The sequence below is a fragment of the Ambystoma mexicanum genome, chromosome 5p, assembly GCF_040938575.1.
Source record: "Ambystoma mexicanum isolate Mex_15411 chromosome 5p, UKY_AmexF1_1, whole genome shotgun sequence".
Lineage (NCBI taxonomy): Eukaryota > Metazoa > Chordata > Amphibia > Caudata > Ambystomatidae > Ambystoma > Ambystoma mexicanum.
In genome coordinates this window covers 1334382428-1334408110 of record NC_090930.1, presented here as the reverse complement: position 1 = coordinate 1334408110, position 25683 = coordinate 1334382428, and the positions used below count along the sequence as shown (strand labels likewise).

At 46.7% G+C, this 25683-nt stretch overlaps 1 protein-coding gene across 3 annotated transcripts in view; it reads left to right on the top strand.

The window, feature by feature from the left end:
- The window catches only part of FASTKD3 (FAST kinase domains 3), a 661001-nt gene that overhangs the window by 38436 nt on the left and 596882 nt on the right, over window positions 1-25683 (top strand). Inside the window, exon 1 of one of the 3 annotated variants that reach the window (XM_069613726.1) lies at window positions 11238-11456. The exons of the other annotated variants lie outside the window; for them this stretch is intronic. The gene's annotated coding sequence lies outside the window, so the exon portion shown is untranslated. Of the gene's footprint in view, window positions 1-11237; window positions 11457-25683 lie in introns of those variants that run through there. 3 annotated transcript variants of the gene reach the window in all.

Here is a 25683-nt window from a genome sequence, read left to right as displayed (position 1 = left end):
GATCATTCTCAAGAATTGATTACATATGGGTTTCGGTGACACTGCTTGGCCAAGTACGGTACATAGAAAGGGGACCCATAGCCCTGTCGCACCATGCTTCCCTGCAGCTAGAAATCCAATGGGAAAGGGGGGTGGGCAGGCCGGGGCACTAGAAGTGGCAGTTCCCCTGCCATCTGCTGAGACGCAGTAATTTGGTACTAGATATGCAAGTCCATCCGTGACTTCTTTGGGGACAATAAGACCCCGGAGGTGCAAGAACATGTAGTATGGGATGCCTTTAATGTGGGGGTGCTCCTAGCAAAGCGGGCATCCAGATCCCAACACGAGAAGGCCTTCCAGGTGGACCTAGAACATTGCTTAAAAGGGGTAATGGAGAGAATGGAGACCGGTAGGGGGGTAATGATCAGGAGGGAGTATAGGCATATCAAAGGGCAAATCCATATCTTTTTAGCTAAACAAGCAGTAAAATCGATCCTATTCTTGAGGCAGAAGTATTCCTTCCAGGAAAAGAAGACAGGCCGGCTCTTAGCCAGGCAGGTTAAGCAGAAAGAGGCGGCAGGTACAATACGCTGCATTTAGATGGTGGGGGTGGGGGGACAGGAAACCACACGTACAGAGAAGATCCTGCAGGTGTTCAGAGTTCTATACGCGCCTCTACTCTACGGAGGCACCAGAAAGTGACCTCCAAAAGGCCTTCCTAAAATCTTACCGGCTAAAAACATTAGAACAGAGCCAGCGTGACGCTTTAGAAGGGACGATTACCAAAGACGAGGTGCATGCAGCGATCCAATCGCTACCACCAAATAAAGCCCCAGGCCCGGACGGGTACCCCGCCATTCTATAAAGCATTCCAGACCACATTAGTCCCATTAATGACATCCTTGTTCAACTCCTTCTCTGATACGGGCCACATCTCCCAGTCTATGGACGAGGCCAAGGTAATTCTCTTCCCCAAGCCAGACAAGAAACAAACCCTCTATAGCTCCTACCACCCTATTGCCCTAATAAACCAGGACGCCAAACTCTTTATACAAATTCTAACATCTAGAATGGATAAAGTAATCCCGACCGGATCCACCTGGATCAAGCGTGCTTTTTCAAGGGGAGACCACCATTTGACAACATTAGGTGAATATCCCACCTGATAGAGAAGTAAACAGGGCAGGGGTATTCGCGCTAGATGCAGAGAAGGCATTTTTGTTTCCTACCATGGAGGTTATGGGGTTTGGCCCGGCTTTTTCCATCTGGTCAAAGCCAACTATGGAACACCACTGTACATGATATATAGTGCGGCCGGTATCAGGTAATATTATCCCCATATATATGGTTGCCGTACATAATATCGCCGGGAAAAGGTTGTGGCGATATTATATGGGTGACCATATATATGGGGATAGGGGCAGCAAAAAAATAAATAAAAAATAAATAAAAAGGGTTTGGGGTTGTGGGGGTGTCCCCCGCATGTTCCATGCAATAATGACCCCACAAAAAATGCCAATTTTACGGGCGACATTTTTGCATGGCGATATTTTTGAGGGGACATTATTACATGTAAGCATGCGGCCTTGAACCCGAAGGCGTTCGGGTGCAAACAAGACGCAAAACATAAAACATAAACAAACGACCTAACTAATGCAGAGATTCTTAGAAACAATGGTAACAACAAAAAAAAGAAATCACGTTAACATCCATGTTTTGAATTGTTTTTTAAAACATGCTAGAGACGCCTGATCACAGAGCTCTGTAGGAAGCAAATTCCAAGCTTTAGGGGCTGCAGTGGAAAATGCTGCATTTTCCACCTTCTTGGTCTTACTTCTAGGAAGAGTCAAGTAATTCTGATTGCTGGACCTCAAAGATCGGTTATTCACCTTGTTTGATAAGATTTTGAAGATACATAGGCGTTACTCCAAGACTGCATTTAAAGGTGATCATCAAGAGACGATAGAGAACCCAAAAACTACAGGCAGCCAATGCAGTGACTTTCTTGCAACTTATACATGACTGCGGTGGGCTAATCCCATCACTACTCTTAACAGCACCATTTTGCACTACTTGAAGCCTATTAATATCAGCTTTACTGATCCCAACCAAAAGACTACAACAGTATTCTAATTTCACCCTGATAATTGCTCTATCGTCTCATCGTTAGCCTGAGATATAAAGGGACGAAGCTGAGCCAACAATTTAATAAAATAGGCTGCAGAGGAGACCAAGCTCCTCACATGTGCTTTCATGTTCAACTGCTGATCAAATACCATGCCCAGCATTTTTACCTTATTTTGGGGGGGTGATCGTGTTCATTATCAGGCTAGCTATCAATGGGCATGTCTCCCAGGCGATAAGGGTCACTAGGGGTACTAAGCAGGGCTGCCCCATTTCACCATTCCTGTACGTGATCTTTCTCGAACCCTTCCTAGCAAGAATTAGACAAAGAGGGGAATAAAAGGGATTCCAGTCGGTGGAGAAGACCACAAGGCAATGGCCTTTGCCGACGACCCCCTGGTTGTGCCAACAGACATGGACACTTCCCTCCTGCGGTTAACAGCACTCGTAGGGGAATTTGGCAGAGCGGCAGGCCTGAAGAATCGGAACCAATGGTGCTACAAGAAGGCACGCTCTCAGAAACATCAGATACAGGGCAATTCGAATGAGCAGAGGGGATCCCGATACCCAGGGGTGACTTTACTTATCATGGATGGGCCGCATCAATGTCATTAAAATGATAATTCTCCCCAGAGCGCTATATTACTTTCCGGCTCTCCCCATAGCGGTACCCCAACAATTCTTCAAAACCCTGAATAAACTAGTACGTAACTACATCTGGCAAAGGAAAAGACAGAGGGTGGTGTGGAGGGTCATGGTCACTCCCAGGGGGGCACGGGGAATGGGAGTTCCGAACTTTCAAATGAACTACCAAGCAGCTCAATTGAGGGTCATCCGAGACTGGTTGAATGGGAATCCCGACAGCATCTGGCGAAGGATGGATAGAGCAGTGGTGGGAAGGCCCCTGGATGAGGCACTGTGGTGCCCAAGAGCAGACACGCCCCCCCACATGTACAGAAGTCAAATTACAGCCCTGGTGGAGGACACATGGGATGCTTTGGTTAAAAAGCAAAGATCATGTCCTACCCATCCCCGTTCACTCCCCTTTTCAGCAACCCACAGTTTACCGTGGGGCTGGCGAAAGGAGCATATGCCAGGTGGGAAGAGGCGGCAGCATTCGTGCAAGGTACATGATGGAGGGACAGGAGGCTAAGTCATGCCAGCTCTGCAAACCATGGGTTTGCGGGAGAAGGATAGGTACCGATATACTCAACTGCAGCACTGGCTCTCTTCTCAAGATATGAAACTATCCACCACCAGAGAATTCACTCGACTAGAAAGGTACTTGCTAACAAATTCCGGTGATAGACAAATTATTAGTAAAATGTACAAATTATTCACCATGCCAGAGCCACAGGTCCAATGGCCCTATATGAAACAATGGGCAGAGATGCTGCCCCTCCCTATCTCCGACGAACAGTAGTGGGAAGTGTGGCAGCAACCCCCCAAATTGACGAGAGGGATGCAGATCAGGGAACTGTGGACCAGTATACGGGTGCAGTGGCACCTAACACCGTAGAAGCTACATAAAATATACCCCTCAGTATCACAGATGTGTTGGCGGGGCTTCAAAGAAGTAGGCACGTGGCTCCATGTCTGGCGGTCCAATGGTCATCCTCGAGCTCTGGCCAGGCCACCTTGGAGTTTCACCCCCTCCACGTAAGAGGTTTCGTGCCTGCCTTGGCGCGTATCCCCTCGGGGAGGGACAGTCAACCCATACGTGAGACAGACACCCAAGGCCGGGGGGGGTCAGCACTCATCCCACCCTTTCCCCCCCACCCCAGCCACCCTGGAGCTTTAGCAGGGCCCCTTTAAAGCTCCTCCCTGCGGGGAGGGATGGGGACCCCACCGGGGCTCCCTGCAACCACCGCCGGGCCTCCCTGCGACCGCCACCAGGCTTGGGGACTCTCGACCCACATGCACAAGGCTGGCACCCAAGGCCGGTGGGAGCACCAGCCCCGGCCACCCTGGAGCTCCGGCTCGAGCCGCCTTAGAGCTTTTCCCCCCCAGTGGGGGACGGGGCTCCCCACAACCACCACCAGGCTTGGGGACAGTCGACCCATACGTGAGACAGGGGCCCAAGGCCTTGGGCCAGCACCCACACTCAGCCACCCTGGAGCTTTAGCAGAGCCCCTTTAGAGCTTCTCACTTGCCTCCCTCCAGACCCACACCACTGTGTCCCTATCCCTCCTTCCAGACCCATATCACTGTGTCCCTATCCCTCCCTCCAAACCCACACCAATGTGCCCCAACCCTCCCTCCGGACCCACACCACTGTGTCCCTATACCTCCCTCCAGACCCACACCAATGTGCCCCAACCCTCCCTCCAGACCCACACCACTGTACCCCAACCATCCCTCCAAACCCACAGCAATGTGCCCTGACCCTCCCTCCAGACTCACACCACTGTACCCCAACTGTCCCTCCAGACTCACACCATTGTAACCCAACCCTCTCGACTTATACCACTATGTCCATATCCCTCCCTCCAGACTCACACCACATGATTTTTTAAGTAAATGTACTTTTCCGCTCCCCTTCTCAACCTGCAGTCTTGCAGGAACGTTCACGGTTTCCCGAAGAAAATGCAAATTGTATTCTCAGCCAGCCAAGAGCACACAGATTGCTGCTGCTCTTGCAGCCTGTCTGACAGTGTATTCCCGCTCAGAAAAAAGTGAAGAGGGACAAGACGAAGTCAGACGCTCCAGGGTGTTGCAGAAACGTTCCCGGTATCCCAAAGAAAACGGCCACTTGCACCGGCAGCCACAGCCTTCACGCTTTGGCTCGAATCCCACTCCGCGTTCACTAAAATTGCGCCAGAACCTTCTTCTTCTTCTTGTTATGATGACTCCAGAAATCTGAACCCGGCTATTTCCATCTATTAAGATGATGTTCGCCAAAAAGAGCACCAATCAGCCATCGCCTCCACTAGATCTCTTCCCACTTCCCCGTCTCCCGCACAAATTGAAGCAGGAACCTACACTGTTCATTCACTACCCCTCTTTTCCAACTGAACAGATCAGATAACCCCTGTATAACTACCCCAATGCCACTCGTCCGGACTCTGAGTAATTCCCGCTGCACATCAAACCTCACACAGTCCAACATATAATGAGGCACAGTGCCTGGGCACCCACAAGCCTCACGCGCTGCTGATGTAACTCTACCCATAAAACACTTCCATCCTGCCAACCCTGCATGACCCACCCTAAGGCGATTCAAAATAGTTTCCTCTCTTCGAACTCCACCCTCCCCTCAAACGCCCGAACCCGCACTTCCCTGCACACTGCATACAACTGCCATCCCTTTGAACTAATTTCCCATTGATCCTGCCACATATCCTTAATTTTTCCACGCACCATCACTTGTATCTCAGCCACACTCAATGGAACTTTCACATCCATATCCCCCCGCAACGTGGCCCCATACGCAGCCCGATCCACCAACTCGTTACCCAAGACCCCACAATGACTGGGAACCCAAGCCAACTCCACCACGGTACCTCTAATCACTGTCTAATGAGCACAACTATATCCCTCCTATCACAATTCCCCTCCTTGATAGCCAACAACGCACTCATAGAATCCACAAACACCACCACCCTAGCCAACTGTTTCCCTATAATCCGAAGCACCGCCATATTAACAGCCATTAACTCTGCCGTGCAGACGGATACATCATCCGACAACCTAGCCACCCAAAACTCCTCATCCGCCTGAAAATAGCAAGCCATACCAACCCTGTTCCTCTCCGGATCCTTGGAACCATCCGTATATACTTGAGCGCCAACTTTCCCCTCCACATACTGCACCGCCAATCTCTTAATCACCCCTCTATCACCACCCTTCTTGATCACCACCATGGCCAGATCCAAACAGACAATTGGATCATGCTGCATCCAAATCGGTCCTACAACCCTATCCACATCTTCCACCATACACAACCCCTCCACCCCCAATCATTTCACCAGCCTGTCCGCATGGAATCCAAAAGTTCCCCCTTTCCTCTCCCAACTCCCACTCTTATAAGCATGCATCCAATTAGCCTCTAGACACTTCTTCACAGGATGCCACACACTGAGGGACTTACAATGCAGTCAATACCTAGCATTCAGCTCCTCCCTTCTCAAATCCATTGGCAACATCCCTGCCAACATTTGCACGGCCTCTGTGGGGGATGACCGAACAGTCACAGTCACAATTCTCATTGCCCTTGCCTGGACACCATCCAACACATTAAGCTGAATCCTACTATAACTGCACTGCAGCTGAACTACGAACTCCAGAACACTCCTGACCAACTCCACATACAACATCCTCATACTCCTTTACCCTGCACCCCACTCCTGACCAGACACCGCCTTCAGAAATTAAAATGTTGTTTACACTTTGCCACCGTCTTTTCCACTTGCAACTTCCATGACAGGTGCTGATCCAAGAGCACACCAAGATACCGGAATTCCGTCACCCAAACCAACTCATCCCCGCTGTACTTGAGATCCAAACTGACACCACTAAGTCATCTGTTGAACAACATACACACCGTTTTAGAGAACACCTTAAAGCCCCAATCTTGACACCACATTTCCATTACCTCCAAAGCCTCCTGCAACTTTCCTTGAATCACTCCTCCCACCTTAACCCTAACCCAAATCACTCCATCATCTGCATAGAATCCCACCTGACAACCACACCCCTGAACTCTCTCTATAAGGCCATCCACCGCTACAAGAAACAAAATAGAGTGGATAACACTACCTTGGGCGTCCCACTTTCCATCAAAAACTCTTGGGACAACACGTCCCCAACATGCACCCGAAACATCCTATTCATCAGAAAATCCTTAATACAGGAAAACATCTTCCCCTCAACACCTTTCTTTCGCAACACAAATAGCAACCCATCCCTCCACACCATATCATACGGCTTTTCCATATCAACAAAGATTGCCCCCACCATTTCCCGACAGAACAATGCCTCCTCCACATCTGTTGCCAATACCACAACTGCATCCATCACGGATCTAGACTTACGAAACTCATGCTGATACACACTCAGCCGCTGCTCCGACTCCAGAAAGTGCACCAGATGTCCACGCACTATTTTTTCCATCACCTTGCACAACACAGATGTTAGAGCAATGGGTTGATAGGACCCGCACAAACCATCCGGCTTTCCCAATTTCTGAATCGACAGGATGACAGCCCTCTTCCACCCACTAGGCAGTGTACTGTGATCCCACACAACATTAAACAGTTGCAACACCTCCAGCAAGCAAACATCCAGCAAATGCTGCAAATAAATATACCGTACCCCATCCTCCCCCGGACTTCAATCCCGTTGGCCCCTTAGCACAGCCCGCAACTCACTCAAAGTGAAGGACATATACATACTGGATGTCCATTTGTCTACAACATTCAGCGCACCCTGATTAACAGCCATGAACTCTGCCATTTTCCATCTGGACACCAGAGAATAATTTTCCAGGCTGTGCACACCCACAAAATACTTTCCCAATGCCTCTGCTTTAGCACCATCATCCACCCCACATCTGTAATCACCGAAATCCGAGTTCCGCCATTAAAACACACTTAGAAACCATAGATGCTGATACCCATGTCAAATCCAAACAAGATCCCATACCGGTATGAACATCAGTCCTAGTATGCCCTGGCGAGTTCAATCAAACAAGTCCAAACTCATCAGCCAGCACCTCCAAATTAGCCCCATTAACATTTGTCACAACACTATTCCACAACGTATAGTGACAGTTAAAATCCCCACAAAAAATATATCTGTCACGCTGCCCCAAGACCTCCTGCAAAGCCCTCACATCAAGAGGTCTACACGGATTGTAGAAATTCAAAATCACCAACACATCAGAACTCGTAAATAACCTCACTCCAATCAACTCCAACTCCCCTCCAAACTCAAGGACAGAACATTGAATACCAATCTTCACCAAAATGCATACCCCTCCCTCACGACCCGCCACTCTATCTTTCCTAAACAACACATATCCCGATAACGAAAATTAATACCCCTCTTAACCATGTCTCCTGAACACATACGACGTCAATATCACCCACCTTCACCAACTCTTTCTTCTACTCCTGCCCATTCGCCAACAAACTTCTCGCATTTCATTGCCACAACCACAGACCCCTGAACCCTCACGGGGAACATCACCACCACTCATCATCTTATGTACATTCTTATCTGTGAGATTTCCAATCCTTAAATACATCTTTGCTGCCTTCACCACCGCCTGCAACCTGTCCGATTTCGACTGACAACCAGCTGTCATATTAATAGTTGCGATAATAAAACACAGCAAATCCGCCATTCTGATAGCAACACCCCCTAAAATCTCCCCCTCAACCCACAAAGACTGAACCTCCCCTACCTCCACCTGCTTCACCACTGCAGCAGGACTACCCACCACCTGCTTCTCCCGTACCTTCTGAATTGCTGCTGCATAACTGATGTTTTGACTCACCTTAGTGCTCACAACCTTACAGGCCTCCACCTGTGCAACACACCCCCTAAAAGAAGCAACATGATCCCCACCACAATTGCAACACTTCATTGTACAATCCGACACACACTTCTTAATATCATGGGGACCACCACACTTCCCACACCTCCTGTCCCTCCTACAAGACCGTGCTACGTGACCATACTCCTGACACTCATAAACGCTGAAACCCCAAAAACACATGCTCCGGCACCTCACTCCCCCTAAACCGAATAGCCACAGTCATAGAAATTACACCGCCATCAGGATTTTTCCTACCAAAACTCCACACCTCCAAAACCCCAACCTCCTGCAAGGAACTCACCATATCCTTATCATGCACACAAAGAGGTACCCCATAAATCACTCCCTTACATACTGCACCACCCTGTTCTGACACGGAAACAGGATGTTACCAAGACATCCCAAATCCAACGCCTTGTTCCTGGTCACCTCACCCACACCTTTAACCAACAAACACCCCCCACTAATTACCTGAACCTGCACAGCACCAATTCCTTTCCGGACCCACTCAGATACCACAAAAGGGCTAACACCACTAAGATCTTGATCGGGCTTCGCCGACTTTATGACCACCTGCCAACCTGACTCTGCCTCCATGGATTCAACAGCAGCCTCACTCCTACTCGCATACTGCTGTCCACCACCAGAACCCCCACTGCACTCCACCCTCCGACCCACAGGGGATCTACTCTGAAGCAGTGCCTCACTATCATCGCCAAGAGACTTCAACTTCCTCCTCCCAACATCAACACTGCTCCCAGCATCAACACCAACACCTGCCAAACCCTCCGCCAGAGACTGGTGACCACCACCTGTACCCAACTTCCCTTCACACCATCACTCGTCATTCTTCTTCCCACCTTTCCCCCCCGCATTCCTAAGGGACCCCTTGTCAGATGCAGCACCACCACCCCCTGTAGACCCATGGGTCCCCTTACCGCCCAATGTATCACTCTTCCCAGGCGCAGGACGTACACCATCTTGCACCCCCACACCACCTCCCGCAGCAGCTGTCTCCAGAGTATTCCCCTGCCCGCTCATAATGGCACTTTTGCAAACATGCACCTCACCCTTCTTCCTCGAAGTGCTCCCTCCTACTCCTGTGCCCAATTGTCCTCCCTCCTCTGTAGACTGGGGCCTCCTCGCATCCCGCGTTCCCAGATCCAGTGGAATCAGGCTTGCAGAGTGACTGGAGATCCCCCTACTCTCTAGTGCAGTGGTCTTCAAACTTTTTTGGCCTGGGCCCCCCTGAGCAAAATTTGGGCAGGCCAGGCCCCCCAAAAGTGCCAGATGAACTTTTGCACACCATCACTGCACCCTACTCCCAGTACAGACCCTGGGCTCTCCCCCACCTGCTCTCACCACTATCCCAGTGCTCCCGCCCATCCTGCTCCCACCACAGTCCCATAACACAAGCATACACGCATCCATACACATATTTAAATAAAAAATAAATCACCATAAAGGTACCTTTTGCAGGAGTCTGCGCGTGGTTGTTAAAATGCCTCGCTCCAGGTTGCTCTGCCCATATGTGCGAGGAGGAGCAGGAGTACCCCCTTTGCACAAGCAGTGCCCCAGCCAGCATTTCCAATGAGCTATGCAAGGCTGGCGAAGCAAAATGCCCCCAGCGTTGCATGACACAGTGATCATGTGCGGCTGGGGAACTGAACTGTCAAAGGCAAACGGTGTTTCCCTTTGACAGTTCAGCCAGCCCAGGAGCCCTCCCTCAGCTGGAAAAAGCAGCTGAGGGAGTGCTCAGTGTTTCACTGGGCTGGCTCCTCGGCTCCTCCATAATGGTGAGGGGGCCAGTGGGTGGGCGCCCCCTCACCCATTATGGATGAGGCACGAGGCTTGGACTGGTCTATAGGGCAATGACCGTACCAAAAATGCTAGTGTAGGCCAGTCAAAATGGGCCACTTTTTTGGCCAATGTCGGCCAGTTTGAGGAGTTACTTCACTATGTAGCTAGTAGTTTTGACCATTGTTGCTGAATAAATATTCTTTAAATATCACAATTTGTTTACATTTGAACAAAAAACACCCCCTTGGGCACTTTTCAAACAGTCTGTGACTAAAGGGCTGAATATCCATTTGCAACTGCTGGTCACTTTTTCATTGGTGCCTAGGGCCGTTTTATGGTCCAGTCTGACCATATGAGCTGCCACTGCCCATTTCCTCCAATCTAAAATTAACAAATCAATAAATACATAAAGGTTTTTTTTTGTTTTACATTTCATGCTGGGCTCTCACGCCCCTCCTGGGATGCCACAGTTTGAAGTGTCTGCTCTAGTGTCTAGTTCACATCCGACTCTGGTAGCACTCTCTGCGGTGGTGTCTAGTTCGTCAGCTGTGTCTAGTTTCCATCCATCCCTGCCTAGTGTCTAGTTCCGTTCCCCTACTGATTCAAATGCATGTCACGTTGACATCAGATAGTGAGGAGTAAACGCAGAGAACACTGCAATGCACTGCACTGGAACCGCTTCTGTGCTCCGGGAAAAATTACAATGATTACGTAGGAAGTCACGTGAAGAAGAGAGGGCGGGCAGTTACTATGGTCCGTTTCTCAAATAGGAACTAGTCGCTATCATTAAGGTATCCTTGCAATTGAGTTTCCGGTTCCGGTAGATGATACGTTTTAGGGTGCTTTATGTCTGAGGCGGAGCGGATAAGGAAAGGTGGTTTCAAATGGGGAAGATTGGTGGCAGGAGAGGACAAGTAAAGTAAAGTAATAAAATAACCGGTCACGGGATCATGGAGATATAAGCAGGTTGTGCAGTACAGATAAAGAGAAAAGGCGCTGCCCGTGCTTTGAGGTAACAAGCAGCTTTACAGTGTTGAACACGAGTATGTGACCAAACAGAGACACACACAACTGCACAGCTCCGCCTTTACGCACTGGTCAACTCACCTTCACTTTGAGAGGCTCATTACGTCATTAGCCCTAAAGCTCCTAATTGTCACTGTCCCAGAAACCTCTGTACCTGGAGTTGACTAAACCGGGAGCACGTTAAACACGTACCAAAAATTTAAGCCCCTGTTACCTTCAACGGGTTGACCTGTGAACAACATCTGACTTTTAAACACTTTGGAGATTAGAGAAATATCACTACGTGCTTTTGCCCATCGCTTTGGTTCAATTTATATGCTGCTGCGGGCAAACTGTAACCTCCTATGCAACCAGAACACCTCATTTAACACATCACCAATCTTTTGATTTTTTTTTGGGGGCAATTTACTCCACTTTGATGGTTCTCGTTTCCTTGGCAAAACTACAAAGATAATGCAAATATTGATCATTTGAATTGTAATATAGGATGTGCCATACTGTGTGGTGGGTAAGAGGGTTTGCCTGGAGCATTTTCCTTCACTGTATAAAGAGCCCGCCAAAACAATTAATTTTATCCCCCAGGCAGTTAGTTGCCATGGGGTTCTCTGCGAAGTACCCAGTTTGTGAATTAGGCAGTTGCATACCGCACTGTACTTTGGCAACTGGGATGCCTGTCTAAGCAATGGGCTATCTATCCGCTTGCCACACAGCGCTTTTTGTTTTTGTCATCAATTTCCCAACAGCCGGGAAATGTGAATGCTGCACGTTGTTCGCACTTGGGACTGCTTAAAGATTGAGGATAACTCCCCTAGTTCCTAAACTCGCTAGAAGCTGTGCACAAAAACCAGCTCTGAGACTGTGTGAAACATTGACTACAAATAGCTGACCTTTTCATGCAGCATTGTTGAGCGTCTGCCTTGATAGTACAGTTGCAAAAACCCATTGGCTGGTTTAGGATTTTGCGTTCTTTTACGTTTAACAGTTCCGTTCAGGATGGTGAAAATAAAGCTACAATTAATTTTTTGCTTTACATAAAGTTTTATGTGTCAGGTTGGTAGATATATATTAAGTCATCTTCATTAAACTTTTTTTCAGTCATATACAATAAATTACAACATGTAAAACTCGAGGATAAAAAGGAAAACGCACTAGTATAGTTAAAAATGCAACATCACATACTCCATTAAAAAGTCAAATGAAGAGGTTGAGAAAAAAATAATTGTTTTAATTTATTTTTTATTTTTGTCTAATCAAAATAAGATTTTTAAAATACTGGTGTCCATTCAAATTTGTCTGTTGACTTGCTTCAATCGTTTCGTTTGAGTTTATTGTTTCTATGTTGTTGCAACAGCATTTCTGAAGAGTCGCTGGTTTTCGTTCAGATTGTTCACGATATGTTCCAGCATTTTTGCTGTCGCGATTTGCCAGCTGAATCTGTAACCTCCTATAAGCCTGCACCACCACGTTTCTTCCTCTAGCAGGGAGTTTGGTCCTGCCACATGAGATATGTAGTGTTGTCTTATTACGTGAGGCTTGGAACAGAGCATCAAGAGATGGCAAATTGTTTCTTGTGGTGGAGGCGAAGTGTCATGACAAAATCAGCAACTGGATGTTTGTGCTAGACCTCTGATGTGCAAAATTTCATTAATTTCTAGCAAATTAAGACATGCTCTTAGTATCAAGTTGCATGCCCGTTTGGAAATTTCTTTATGAAGTTTTGCATCTCATTCAGTTTTTTTGTATTGACAGGTAGGTGTGAAGTAAGTTTTTGTTTGGCCGCTGTTTCAGTCATCTTTGCCCAGTCTGCTTCCTTAATTTTACGCAAGATTCTGTATGGATTGTGAATGAGTTCATCTTCGTCTGAGGCAATGGTGTCAAGTAGGAGTGTGATTTCCTTTTGCCAGTTTGTTAACATCGCAGCTTTGCCTGCGTCCATCTCACACTTAATCATTTTGAAGATTTCATTGCTGACGACCATTCAGCACTTCCTGTACAGCATTAAAGCATTGCAACTCACTGTGCACTCCACGGACTGAAGACTCAACTCCCGTCTTATTGCAACTCCCGAAGTAGTTTGGTAGCTTGAGCACCGATCTCCAGAATGAGGCTTCTAATTTGGGCCAGCTATTCTTTGGTATAGTTGGCATGGCCTCGGTGCCATATGTTACAGCAGGCACCACCTTCATTTTGTAGAAATTAATTATCGGTATTAGCGAAAACTTCCCGAATTTTCTATCTATTGCCTTTGCCTGAGCAGCTAGTTTTTTAATCTTTTCATGAAGCACTGCTTGCATGGTGGTTTCATTTTTCGAACTGTCTAGTTGTACTCCTAGATACTTGAAGTTTTGGACAATCTCGATTTTTTTGAGTGTCCAAGGAGCCATTTTGTGTCTTCAGTTTTTTTTTCTTTTTTTGAAGGATCAAGACTAGTTTTTTCTTTGTTAATTTCAAGGAAGTTTTCACTTGTGTAATGTAGAAGTTCATTGAGTTGCCGTTGCAATCCTATTGGTGTCTGGTCGAATAATGTGAGATCGTCGGCATAGAGAAGTCGTCTGATCGCTGTGTTTCCAATTTTTGGCGGGAAAGCACGAGTCATGTTTGTACTTTCTTGGAGGTCCGCTATATATGCTAGGAATAGAGCTGATGCCAAAGGGCATCCCTGTTTGACTCCATGTGTGATCGGAATTTCAGCCGATAAGTCTACTTCTCGACTTAGGCGCACCCTCACCGAGGTCTTGTGATGACAGACGTGAATGGGAGCTAAAATGTCTTCTGGACAGTTCCAGTCTTTTAATTTCTTCCAAAGTCAATGTTTTTCGATGCGGTCCGAACGCTTGCGCAAAGTCTACAAACACGACAAAGAGACATTGACCAAATTGTAAAACTTTGCTTTTCAGGATGCTGAATATCAATATGTTTCCAGCTGTCCCATATGTTTCCAGCTGTCCCAGCATTTTTCTTAAAGCCTGCTTGCAGATGATCGTTGCAGTTTGCAGAGGCGGCCCAGATTTGACATTTCTTTAAAAGTAAGGATCCGTAGACTTTTCCTATAGCATCAAGCAAGGCTATCGGCCAGAAGTTTAGGGGATTCTTTATGTCCCCTTTTTTGTAGAATGGAATTATCGTTGCTGTTGTCCATGATGAGGGCAGTGATCTCATGTCTGCACAGCGCCGGAAGATTACACTTAGCAGGTCAGCCCATTCTTTGGGGTGCGCCTTAAGTTCAAAATTAGTGATCCTGTCAGGTCCAGGCGCCCTTGAATTTTCATCTTATTGATAACCTTTAAGATGTCTTCTTTATTTTCGAGGTTAATCCACTTCGAGGTGCTATGCTGGAACTCTCCCGTGTTTTCAGTCGTGACGGATTTGAACCCTACGGCAAAGTGATTTTCCCAAGTGATCTGATTGATATTGCTTGGTATTGAGTTTTCCAATGGATTTTCTGTGGCTCTCGATAGGGACCAGAAGTCTCTGGGATTGTTCGTTATTAGCGCTTTTGTAATGTCTTCTGCGTCCATCTGATAGTTTGTTTCGATGGGCTTGAACGCAAGCTTTGTACTCTGTTTGCAAAACATTGTTTTGCATTGTCCTCTGATGTTGATTGCTGTTTTTTTGCTATCATCATTGCTCTTCTGTATTCACGTCTCCCACTGACTAGATCTTTATTGTAAATATGTTTTTTTGTGGTTCCTGTGATCTTCTGGCGTGCTTTTGGGTGCATGTATGCCGCTAGCAGTGGTTGGTAATCAACTGCTTTGATTTCTTCCAACTGAACATTTGCTTTGTATTTTAGTGTTGGGTCTTTGATTGCTGAAACACTCAGTTTGAGCCAAGATCCCTGAATATTGGTCTCGGTTTGAGGACCTGTTCGAAGGTTCTTTTTGCTTGGAATTAGCCAGCATGTCTCCAATAGGTTGTGGTCACTAGCGATTGCGCGTCAAACGTTAAAAACGAGGCTGTAGCACGTGGCAACGGCTGGGAGACAAAAATATAGTCAATTGTCTGAGCCGAGTCTGCTCACTCGCTCCCAGGTTGGTGTTCTGTTTGGTTGTGTGGAGGCATCATCAAGATTGTGCAGTTCACGTGATTGAATTAAGTTGAGCCATGCTCTACCTCGCTGTTCTGCTGGCGAGTAGTGGTTTTTTTACTCGGTTTCTTTTCTGAGTTTTGCAAACTGTGTTTAGATCACCACATATTATTAAAGAGGTCACCAACAGCCTAGCCATTGCCTCGTCAATTACTTGTTCGCACATTGAGATGAATCTTTCCTCGCCGATTGCGGCTGGGTTCCAGTAGGTGTTGGCGATGACTGCCTTGTTTAATGTGTCTTTTTTGTTATTTTTTTGTTTCCAGGTGACACTTACTGCCAAGATTGACAGGCTTGCAATCAGGGTTGTTCCAATGGATAGCCCACATCCGTTGCAACATGCAATCATGAGTCCTGACGTGGGTCATCCCAGATGTCCTTTAGTTGCTGGGGCTAGTATGATTTGGTAACCTTCCATGGTCGGAGGATGTGTTAACCAGGTCTCCTGGAGACTTATGATGTCATATTCTCCAAGATTGACCACTCCCTGAACAGTCAAGTGGGAGTATCCTCGTGTGTTCCACGAGCATAGCTTTACTTTGTAGAGATGGTCTTCTTCTTGTTGAGTTGACGTTGTCTTGCAGTCTGTGTTCACGGATTGCTATTTTTTTTCGGTGCATTGTGAGTGCTTTTGGTAACCAGGCCCAGATTCCTTGTTTATTGTTTTGAGTTATGACTCAATTCCTGTTGAGTTTGACTGTTTTGTACTGTTTGCGAAATGGTTCTTGTTGCTGCACTATGTGTTCTTTTTGTGCTCTGTTCTCTTATTGCTCGGTTACTGTGGGAGGTATTAATTGCATTCATGTTTTTGACCTTCGTGGCGTGTTCTTTGTTTTTTTTTTGGTTCGTATGACGTATTGATTGTCTCTGTGTCGTTGTGACGCTTTCCCGTTACGTGCTCTTTTTCATGTCCTTTTGCAGATTTGCGCTTTTCATTTTTATCATGATCGTTCTTGCGTTCTGTGTATTTGTCGTTCTCTACGTTCGTCCTGTTGGTCTCTCTCTTTCTTGTGTGACCATCTTGCTTTGTTGATTCTTCCAAGTTGTATCCAAGGCTATACATTTCTTGTTTGCTTTTGTAAATCAGTTTGTATGTTGTGGCAGATCCGATGTGTAAAAGCGTTGCCGCTCTGTGATGGTTGTGCCAAGGTTTGACAATTATCAGGTCTTCTGAATTCATATCCTTCAGTTTAGAGGTTTGATGGAAGATGGACAGAACTTGATCTTCTGTTTAAGATCAGGTCATTCTTGTTACTGGCTCTTTGTTCCATTTTGAGTGTCTATTTTATTTCTTTTCTTTTATCGCTTAATTTCTTGTAGACTTCTGTTCTTGATCTGTAGTGAACTTTCTGTGCAACTCTCGGCGGTTCTTGTCTTGGCATCTTTTCTGTGTTTGACTCTTTTCTTCGTTCTGCGGCAGGTTTCGTATTCCTTTCCAATGAGGTTTTTCTTTCATCATTAGTATCAAGTTGTTTTACTCCTGTTTCTCGTTGCTGGTGGTCTATTTGGACTTGGGTCTTCTTGCTTCTGCCTTGTTTTGTTGGTTAAACGTTTGCATCTTTCTTCTAAAGTTTCGAAGTCTCTTTCGTAGGTTGCATTTATTGTTTTTTTTTTCTTTCAAGATTGGAGATGCTTCAACGTCTGAGAGGTCCATTTGTACGTTGTCTTGTGAACTTAACAATAGGTATCGTGGCTTGCGGTGGTTCGTCGTTCGATTAAACGCGGACGTTCATTAGTGTGTCATCTTTAAGGAAGTCTGCTACTGATTTTGGAGAATCAGTTCTCACTTGATTTGGTTTGGCTTGCTGCTCCTTACTACTTATTGTATGTAGGCCACGTTTGTTTTTGGAATTCTCATCGTTGGCGATTGAGCCTGCGTGTTGGTTTTGTTTTTTGATTGTTCAGCATCTTCATACGTTAAAGTGGTAATGTTGCTTGCAGCTGCCTTAGTCTTTGGGTTTGCTTTTTCGAATATTGAATATGCCGACTCGGGAGCCTCTGTATCATTCTTGCAGATCGCTGCTTTTTTGTCCAAGACTAGTACCACTGTCGGTGTGTTGGTTGTTGCCGGTGTTTTGATTGTTTCTGTGCTTTCAATTCCTGCTCTTGTAGGCCTGGGTCCTTGCAAAGATGTTGTTTTGCTGTCGTAAGTTAGATCAATGATTGCTGACGTTTGTGATCCTGATGTCATGATGCCTGCTCCCGAGGAGCCAGGTCAGGCCCAGCGTCCCCGGAAGCAGACTTCATACTCACCAAGCAGGACCCAGCAAACCCCTATAGGGGCTCTTTGGACCTTGTCCTGGCGCCTTTGGCGCCAGGCTCATAAAAGGCATCTGTCCTGGCGCCATAGGCGCCAGGCTCATCATGGCAGAACATATGGTAATGCTTGGGTGAACTCACCTGAGCAGACCATGCTGCATACTCACCCGAGGCAGACCATGCTGTCTGAAGCTCCAAGCCAACTAAGGCTGGGGAGGAACTATTTTCTTTCAGGAACTCTTTTCTTACTCGGGTGGGGCCAGTGGAAGAACACTCACCTGAAGCTCTTCCAAGGCTATTTAAACCATGCCCGGATGGCCACACGTGCTTCGCGTTATTCTGCATCTGCAGCAGGACGCTCACTGAGTCGGCTCCTGCATCCTGGCTCCTGCCACGCCCGCCAGCACCTGGAACACCTGCAAGGAGAGAAAGGCAAGCATTAGGACATTACCTACCTTCATCCAGCATCCGGATTCTTCACTCCGTCGATCCTGCAAAAGAAAGTCAAGGGTTAGAAACGCATCTCATCGCTCGCTGCAGCGCCCATTCCACTTACCTTCATGTGGCGCTGTCTAGCTCTTCACGGTCATAGGCGACATCGGCCGCATCCCAGCACCTATGGAAAAGAAAGACAATAGTTAGAAGCGCTCCGCTTCTCACGCTGTCGCGCCGCTTCCACTTACCTTCACGTGGCGCCGGCAACCTTTTCAGCGCCCATAGGTGACATCGGTCGCATTCAAGACCTACGGAGAAAAAGGACAAAACAAGGTGAGCAACAAACTAATTGCAAAAGGACAGATTACTCACCTTAAGTCTTACCTGAATTTTGTTGGGACCTCAGTTCCCTTTTTGGGTCGGAGTGGCTTTTCTGGCTTTTCCGTACCTCGGCCCCTATGTGGAAATAAGACACACTCATTAAGGTGTCGGAGCAAACCACTACGGCACACCTTCATCTGAGCTTACCTCGGCGAATCCATTCCTCCACACGGATTCCTCACCTAGTCCCTGAAAATTAAACAAAGGCCAAGGGACAAATAAGACTTGATCTTTTGAACTATATACTTACGGCAGCATTTTGGTAAAGGCAAGCAGACATCGAACCCTCGCCAAATCCGAGATCCAGTGAAGTAACTGGAAATCTACGCGCCCCTGCGTCAGAAGCAGGATGGAGAGCTCGTCCATACAGAAATTAAGGTGAGAGTCTGCGGAAGGCACAGCTAGGGTTCGAGGAGGGTGAGAAGGGGAAAAAGGGGGGAATCTCACACACAATCTAGCAGACAGTTAACTCCCTTTTCCCATCTACAGAAGGATTATTCTACGGGCCAGACAGACGAGGTTTAGGGGTCCAGTCCAGTCCATCTTCCAAGCACTACGCTTTACCGTGGAAGAAGTCGTAGCAGTCCAGAACGGGTCGGCGCCTCCGTGGGAATCAGGTGAGCGTTGCACCTGAATCTTTGGTTACGGTTGTAGTATTCGTCTTTTTTTTTCGTGCAAATCTTGCTTTGCCATTTTTTCTGTAATTTTGTCCATTAAGTGAGTCGCAAGCATGTCCATTGTATTTTCGTAGGTTTAATTTTCTTCCTTTGTGGCAATGTAGCCCTCGAAATACGTTACTTTGGTCAAGGTCATGGCTTGCATGGTTTGTTGGTCCTTTGTAGTGTCGTTAATCGCCTCGTAAAGTTTACAAAACTGAGCAAGGGCTATTGTTATTGCAGACATTATGCTCAGCATATCTGTTTTTTTTGTTGTAGGTGTTTCAGGGATTGTGAATATGGTGTGCGAAGTGGGACCCTTTCCTGGAGTATGTATTTGATCACTAGCTCTTCTTCTCAGCGTATGGAACTGATTGGTAGAACTATGTGCTTTGTGAGCTGAGTTGTTGACAGGATACTTCAGAGAGTTTCTCCTTTTGCCATGGATCGTGACCTGTGGTTCCTCTTCTTCAAACCGCGTTCTTCCATTCGCTGCTTTTGTAATGGGAGAAGTTTTCTCTGCAAGTAGGTCATCTTCCAACAATAGTATTGAGGGAGCTGCACCACTGCAGTTGTCTTTCTCAGAGTGTTGTCCTACGTTTTGTTGCTTGTCATATATTTTCTGGGGATTACCTGGCTGCAGGTTGCTTGGTGAATCGTTTTCAATTGCTGGCCGTTGATCCTCCAGCACAAGAGTAGTTATGTCCTCGTTTGAATCGGTTAACATCTGTTTTGTGCTTTTCTTGTCACCTACGGTGCAGCTAACAGCCTTGCCATTTTTCGCTATCTTTGGTGAGTTCTGTTGTGGCGGTCTGGCTGGGCGGTTTTCCTTCTCAATCTCACTGTTATGACAGTGTTCAGTGTTTTTTTTCTGGCCATGCCTCTGGCAAGGTCTCGCTGGTTACTGTCAATGCAGATATCTGCGACTCTGGCACCTCCAATTGTTCATGAATTGTAATCGGACCATTATAAATCTTGCGGTGCTTTGAGCATGGTAAACTTTCCTTCACTGCAGTGAGCATTTCGGCGTCACAGAATTCTTTGTAGTCTTTATTTTTTGTGGACAGCTGTGCTTTAAAGAAATCAGTTAGTATCTGCATTGTGGTGGGCTTTTTCAAGCCTTCGGAGCACGTGATCGTGTTTGATCCGCCTTTTTTTATTTTGATGCCGATTTTTTTTTTTTGCTCGCACTGCCTCTTTCAGGAAAACGTCAATTTCTTATTGTTTTTTTATGTTGTGCTTGTTTCTCACTGTCCTCTAGATCTCTTTTTTGTATTTCTTGCTGATGTGACATCTGTGAGTGGGAGATCCGATTGACTCCGGATAATGGGTGCACTTTCCAGTGTATTTTCTGTGTTCTGCTCTTGCAGGTTGTCTATTCCAGCGTGCACTTGTGCGGTTGTTGTAAGACGGGCCGGTTGCCTGCCTGGCTGAGCAGATCAACTCTTCGCCTGGTTTCCCTCTGTGACAGGCGCCACGTGAGCTCCATTCACAGCCGTACACTCACGGCCGCGACAGTGTCCCGCCTCCTGCTCCATGCCCATTCCAGGTGCGGAGATGCCAACAGGTCCCCTGCCGAGCCTCCTCCCAGGCCCGCTGACAAGCCCTCAACAGCTGGCTCACCATCTTCCTCGGCATCAGCTGCTCCAGCTCGCTCTGTCCTCCCTCCGGAGCACGCCAGTGAGGTGGATGCAACGTCGCCGGGATGCGGGACTGGGACCTGCACACAAGGAGCTCGCCAAGCCGGCAACGCGAGCGTAGATCTCGCCTCCTGGTCCTCGTAATCCCACAGCTTCCAGGTACAGAGAGAATGCTTGATTTTCCTGCTGCAGTGACAGCTGGGCCTGAAGTTTTTGTAGACTGCTCGGCTGGTTGGTCCGCCCTGCAGTTTTATTGTTAGCTTGTGTAGCCTGTGTGTTGGTTGAAATACTCCCTCCCTTATCAAGTGGTGAATTACCATGTGGTTTTCCTCCGTCTGGTCTCAGTCGTGAACTTCTGAGTCAACGCCCGTCTTCCACTTCGGGCCCTAGACTACAGAACACGTTTCTTGGAGTCTTTGTCGCCATTGTCTTTTAGCAAGCGGCGAGTTTGTCGTGTCAATGGGGGGGGGGGGTGGTGACAATATGCAAGATTAGTCAGTTCCCAATCTTCTCTATTTTGTCATGGATTCAAAAAGTCTCATTCGGCTTACACCGCTTACCGTGTTTTCAGTTGTGAGTCGTGAGTCAGGAGCGGAAAGCTGTTCTTGAAAGGTGCCTCTGGTCTCCGACCTCCGGCACCCGACGGACCACGACAGACCACTTTTCGCCCACTTTCCGGGCACCCTCAGCGCTGAAAATGTTATGTAGTCTCTATTGCACTCAGTGAAGCTGAGTCTCTGCCTTCTGGAACAATGAAAGTGGTAAGCAGACTGCCAGACACCACGACAGACCACTTTTCGCCCACTTTCCGTAAAATAAATTTCCACTTAGATAAATCAAGATCTGATCAAAAAACCTGGGGCAAACAACCATCCAGAACCAGGGAGTTTTCTGCCGCAGCGGAGACATATTTAAGTCTCTGCCTCATGCCTGGAGTAAATTCCCCATACTGTGCGTGGCTAATTCAATAGTCCCCACCACACAAAGATGGAGCGCATCTTTAACCCGTCTCACATAAACCTGTTTAAAAAGAGGTAGTCAATATGTGTTCCTGATATGAAGATATTCTGGACAGAACAAAATAAAATGGATTGAACTTATGGTTTCATTTGGGCAAAAGGGACAGGCCACTGTATTGATCAGATTCCAATGATGCTTAAGGGGAGAATACTATAATGAGACTTCATCTAGAGAGCTTTCATAAGTCTCAAATGCATGGTTTACACTGTGATGTGCCGTTCTAAAGCAGAGCATTATTTTGCCTCCTTTAAAACATTAACACACATTTATATCAGCTTTATATCAGCGAAAATAAGAATATATGTCAAGTGTGTTGCGGACTGGCATCAAATCCCATCTTTCGGAAAGTGTGTGGTCCTGGAAATCATTTTATTTCACTATGCCGATCTTCCAAAACTGGGATGCCAAGTAAGGTTTCCTGTTATGAGGGCAGGACATCTGGTAAGGATTTGTGTTGTGGGGACAGGGATGAGAATGCCAGACATCATATTTTTGTTGTTGGAGTTGAGGAGGTAGGATGACGGGTATGGGTGTTGTTTGCTGGAGGTGAGACAGATGGCAAGCTATTCATATTTTGCTGGCTTGCCTCGAATTTAGCTCTTAGAGCTAAGCCAGGACCCACAACTCGGCTCTCTCAGTTCTACCCATGAATTCTTGGGCTTTCCCACCTCTAATTAAAACTATTCATTACCCTCAGAAGGATGGGAAGGTGTGACATTCACCTGCCAAAAACCAATGATCATTAGAGATACTGGCTTTGAACAATATATACCACTTCTTTTATACTGCCATTGGAACTTGCAGCCCTGCAAACCTTAATGCCAAGCCAAAAATTTCACACAAACCATGTATCGCTGTCAAATGTTTCTTGCTAGAAGAGAAAGTGGTTTGCTTTTTGAAGTGAGGCCTGCAGAGGCTTTTTTTGCCGCTGCCACAAACCGAGCTTGCAGACCCCTGACCTTTGTTTATTTGCCACCGCTCTTCACCTGTAGTGTGCTGGGAGGTCCATCCTCGCTGTGAGAGTTGTCATGGCTGCTTACCTCAGTGTTTGGCCCCATCTTGCAGCATGTTTGCCTGAACCGTTGCAAACCCAGAGGTCTGAACTGCGGCCTATCTGGACTGAAACCCAACATTCACTTTAGCCACTGCATACACAACCTCCACCCAGGGCACCTGTGACATAAGTGGCCCCAGTAAATTTTGAAAACCCTAGCAGTGATTTCATGGGAAATCTTTAGGTTGCCAGTATATTGAAGAGCCACATATTTGCTGCTTCTTTTTGGCCTAATAATGCCACTTGTTCTATTTGTATTTTTCAACTTGTCAAAAAGTTCATGATGCTGAGTAGGGGTGTCACGGTATTGCTTTTATGGCGGTCTGATAGCCTTCTTGCCAAATTACGGTATATCATGGTTATCGTGGTACAGCAGGTGGAGTTAACTGATCTTAACAAATATTTTCTTAAAGGTCATAAATTGTCAGCATTTTGAAACTTGTCTGCACTTTTTTAGCTGATCCTTCATGAATCTAAGGCGGCTGCAGATTTGGTCTTTCATGACGCTCACTGGTTGATCGCCTTGAATGAAAGAGTGACTAGTGGAAGTGTTAAAATGCATATTTTGAGCAATAAGCGTGCTGCTCAGTCACAGGTCATCGCTTGAAAATTGGCCTCGACCTGCACTATTTTGGAACCACATGGCATGGGCATCATGAGCCCTCACTGCTATCAGTCATAAAAGTTTTTTTTGATGACGCTTTATCCCATTAAAGGGAGAAAAGTCACTCAAATGAGGTCTGAAAGCCCATGTCATTGTGTTTCTTTTGTCAAAATGTCATAGCCAACACACACTCACCGAAAGGTTGCATATTGATCAAATCACCATAGCTTGTTTACCATCTGCCTGGTGTATTATAAAGGTCTGATGTTGGAGTCACCGCTGACCATATAATCCTAACAGGACAGCGTTCAGTGGGCGCTGTTGATTTCTTTCTTGGTTCTTGCAATACATGTTCATTTACCTTCTTAAAGATAGTGGCACAAAATCTTTTTGAAAATGACAAAGTTAAAATACATATCGGCACAAATATGGCCTAGACGACCATATCACCACAGCCCCATCATTACCATTTTCCCCAGGTCTAAGCGCATTAGGACCCTTGTCATGTGAGTTGAGACGGAGGAATGCTTTTATGGGTGGTGTCACAAATCAAAGATAGACCTGAGAAATATCTCGCCCCCATTGCTCTGGATACTTCAAATTGAATGTAGAATCTGTCCTGCCTGCTTGAGTCCAGTGCCATATGCAGAAGGCAGGCAAAGGATCAAGCGAAGCAACAACTCTAGTGCCAATGTGTAAATCTACACAGAGGACAGTGGGGGGGCAGTTTATATACTAGCACAAAGTACTGATAGGCCCAGTGTTCATTCAGTCTACCGAGGTAACTCTTTTTGTGGTCATGCATCAGAATGGCATCCAGTTCACCCCCCCGCCCCCTTTGAATTCTGGGATGTGTAGTTCCCCAGCTTTCAAATTGGTGGGAAAACTACAAATCGGCTGATCTTTAATCCGACTCTACTGATCACAGAGAACGAGTAGTAAATGCAGCTTTGATGGTGTGACCAATGTGGCCTCACTTTCCCTATGCTCTTGTCTGCCAAACGCCACATCCCACAGTGCAAGATCCAGAATGCCCAGCACTTGCTTACTGCAGCCTTTCCAAATCAGATTAAAATGCTCACTTAATAGCTGCAGGCCCTAAAACGGTATAGTGGTATAAACAATGTGACGGTTATTATAGTTCAATTAAGCTGTTCACAGAATCTGTAATGGTATACCGTTACACCCCTAATGCTGGGTGCATATATTTTCCCCACCCCTCTTTAATTTTCCTTATGCATAGAAATGAACAAAACAGTTGTATTAAGTGTTATCATGAATATGAAAGGGAGATGTGGTAAAGAAATGCTTTGTTGATTTTGTTAGTGGACACTAGATCCTAATCTCTGCTTCAATATATTTTTGATATTGTGCAAATCCTTTCTCGGTCTAGCTCAATTCCTCCATGTGCCACTTTTTTTTTTACAGTTTCCCATGTAAAGTCAAATGCATTCAGCACTCAATGTGCATTTTTAATAACTCTATATTCTATAGTTGTTTGTTATAAAGTTAAATTTCTTTTAAATTTTTTTTTTCACAGCTTTCGCTGGGCTATGTTCAGGAGGGAGTCTAGTAATTAAAAGTTTTTTTCCTCCAGGCTGCTGTGCAATCGGTCTCCCAGGGATCACGCAGAGGGACAGTGTAATTCGTGCAAACATTTTAGGCCCAAAACACATAAGGACCGCAAAACCAAATGCTGGGCACAGCAGGCCGAGGCCGCCATGGATGCAGAGGGAGCCTCCAGTGACGGCAGCATCGATGTCTACAGTAACGTAGAGGGCGATCCGGTTCCATCGGATACCCACGTGCAAGACCCCAACAGGCAGGCCGGGGGTTCTGCTGCAGGGATGACACACACAGTGGCACTAGCACGACCAAGTCTCGCCACACAAAGCGCACCTCCCACGGCTGAAAATCGACCAATGCCGCCGACGGAAAGGACACACCTGGTGTCAAGGCGGAGGTCTGAAATTACCCTGTTCTCTGGGCCATCGCGTCGCGATCACCTCACAACAGACCCCCGAAACAGACAGTAAAGTTAGTTTCCGACATGTCTAAACCCTCGAAATCCTCTGGG